The sequence below is a fragment of the Macadamia integrifolia genome, unplaced genomic scaffold (assembly GCF_013358625.1).
Source record: "Macadamia integrifolia cultivar HAES 741 unplaced genomic scaffold, SCU_Mint_v3 scaffold1423, whole genome shotgun sequence".
NCBI classification, from domain to species: Eukaryota; Viridiplantae; Streptophyta; class Magnoliopsida; order Proteales; family Proteaceae; genus Macadamia; species Macadamia integrifolia.
In genome coordinates this window covers 196859-199839 of record NW_024868198.1, presented here as the reverse complement: position 1 = coordinate 199839, position 2981 = coordinate 196859, and the positions used below count along the sequence as shown (strand labels likewise).

General features: G+C 37.0%; 1 long non-coding RNA gene across 1 annotated transcript; it reads right to left on the bottom strand.

Annotated features, from left to right (window-relative positions):
* Positions 1–550: 550 nt before the first annotated feature.
* LOC122063690 lies at positions 551–2722 on the bottom strand. The gene is made up of 3 exons (XR_006135440.1): positions 2200–2722; positions 720–838; positions 551–600 (listed from the first exon to the last, which is right to left on the bottom strand). It is a non-coding gene; the product is annotated as an uncharacterized LOC122063690 (long non-coding RNA).
* Positions 2723–2981: the final 259 nt, after the last annotated feature.

Genomic DNA, 2981 nt, shown 5'->3' with positions numbered 1-2981 from the left:
TTCAGTAAATTTGGGACTAAAATTTAGTCCCTATATACTTATTTTGCACTTAGTGGAAAAATTCTTAAATTTAGTAGGAGTCTAGGTTTGTAATTTAGCATTTATCCATCTCTGAGAAGTCCCCAATTGGGAGGAATTTTAGCATTCATAGTATAAATTAGTAATTGAAGTTGGGATTAGTAAATTTAGATAATTAGTTTTGGGTTTTATGCATGCCATGAGTTCTTACCTAATTTTGTTTAAGAAATCATGTAAGAATGCTCCCAATTCGACACTGATATTTTTTACGCTTCCCACCTGAGCTGAATTAGAGATGGAGTGCGGCTCATCCATACATTTTATAATGTTCCAGCTCCAATTAAATCTGTATGGGAGGTGGAAAATTTCTGATTACAGAATTATAAGGTTTAAGTATACAAATTAGGAATAAATTTGAAAGTATGTTAAGGCAGAATTTTAACTCAAGAAATTGGTGATTTTGAGGGCTGTAAAATGACCCTTGGGACAAGGAGATACCTGGAAGTGTCATTTGGCTAATTTTTAAAGTTCTCGTCGACGAGTGTTTGGCTAATGTTACCGAAATTTTCCGCTCAATAGAACCTGCAAACCACAGATAAAAAACAAGCCCGGAAGGTGACCCTGGGAAGAAGGCTCCAATGCCTAAGTTTGTATTCTGATAAAAATGGAAGGGATAGGAGGAAAATATCTGACTATTATACCGTAAAATATGTTTAAATCTTCTTTATAACGTGATCTATGTCTCTTCCCATTGGCTGGCTGGTTGCTATACTTGTTGGTGTGGACTCATGAGCTTTTGATCGAGCGATCAACATTCTGACTGAGGTGGCAGATCTCAAATATGATAAGTACACTCAATAACTTAAAAGAGCTACAAATTATATGGAAAGTACTCTCAGTAAATTAAAATATGTGCAAATTATATGAATAGTAATCTCAATAACTTAAGAAGGTCTAGCAATAATACTTATAAGAACGCTGCAAGATTTGTGTCCAACTTGATACCAACCAATTTGCACATTGTCCGTCAGCTAATTTTCCTTTCCATATGTATATATATCCTTACCACTTGTTGACAGTAATTCTAGGTTTGCCCCTACCTCTTTTGGAACCCTTTAATTGCATTACGCCATTTTTCCAACCTAAGGCTTGTATAAGTATCCGTGGAATATGACCATTCCACATCAACTAGCTCTCACAGAGCTTGTCTCGAGTCGGTGCGACCCCAACTTAGTTTCTCATGCAATCATTCCTTAATTTATCCCTCCTGGTCTTGCCGCATATCGCACATAGCATCATCATCTCTGCTACACCCAAAGATGAGGATCCCACGTAACATCCTCATGTCTGATACCCAGACATGAGGAAGTTATGAGGGAAGTACAGCAAGACCAAGAGGGATAAGTAACGAATGTATGAATTAGTATTAAAAATAAAAAACTTTCTTGTGCATTTAAATTGTGAAAAAATTAATTAGCATTCTCCCTGTGATTCCCTTTTGTATTAGGTGACGTACTGGCTCTCAGTAATTATAGGGTCCATTATGTTTTGTTCAAACCTTTTCTATAGATTGTAAGTTATCAATAAGAAATTACAATTATGAGGAAAGTTCAACCATATATTGAGTTTGGGCATCATTTCGCTACTTCCGACTCCAAAGAGTAAAATTTTCTAGGTAACTTTAATATTTGTGAATTTTGGCCAAACTAATCTCATATTGATCAAGTGCATGTAGGTATACAATCCCCGACGACTAAAAGCCATAAAACAAAAGAAGTCAATACGTAAACTTAAATTTAAATGTATTGAAGTTGTATTAGCAATCGGTAAGAGATATATCTATTAGGATATCAAGCAAGATAGATGTGTAGAGCTGAAAGCAACGTTCGGCTAATTTTCAAAATGCTCATCTTTCTAGTGTTTGGCTAATGTTGATGAAGTTTCCTGCTCAGTTATAACCTGCAAATCATAGATAAGAAACTGGCCTGGAGGGTGACCTCGGGAAGAAGGCTCCAATGCCTAAGTTAATATTCTGACAAAAATTGACGGGCGAGTAGGCAGAGCTCAGAGTGTTGAGTGTTATGACCCCTGATGACTATGACCCAAAAAACTATAGAAGCTAGTATATAAACTCAAATTTAAATGCTTTGAAATTATATGAGCAATTGGTAAGAGACATACCTGTTGGGATTTTCAGCCAAAACAGATGTGGAGGTCTAAAAGCGTTATTCGGATAATTTCCAAAGTGCTCTTGTTCGAGTGTTCGGCTAACATTGATGAAGTTTCCCACACAGTTAGAACCTACAACTACAGATAAGAAACTAGCCTAGACAGTGACCCCTGAAAGAAGGCTCCGATGCCTAAGTCAGTATTCTGACAAAAATAAAAGGGTGAGTAGGCAAAGCTCTGAGTATTCTGAGTGTCTTACCCTAAAAATCAGTTTAAATCTTCTTTATATAGTGGTCGGTGGCTCTTCTCATTGGTTGGCTGTTTGCTATGCTTGTCAATGAGGACTGGTGAGCTTTTGATTGAGTGATCACCATCTGATCTGAGGTGGCAAATCTCATATATTATAAGTACACTCAATAACTTGAAAGAGCTATATTTATATGAAAAGTACTCATCTTTACTTAGAAGTCATGCAAATTATATGACAAGTAATCTAAGTAACATAGGAAGTTGAGGAAATTACACTCATTTCCCTTGTAAGTTCTAGATTCTATCAATCGTACCCTGACCGTGAGTGAGGAACCGTTAAGTGTATTACAATTTCTTTAAAGGCCCCAAAATATCCCCAACTTATTTCTGTCCTTCTAGGGTTTGTTTTTGTTTCTACAAGCGTCATGTGCCTTTGCTTTAACCTGTTGGGCTTTAGCTTCGAAGGCGTGTGCTCGAGAGCGTACCATCGTTGAGGCCGAAGCTAAAACCCTTGATACCACCCTGCGGAATTGACTGGTCGCTAT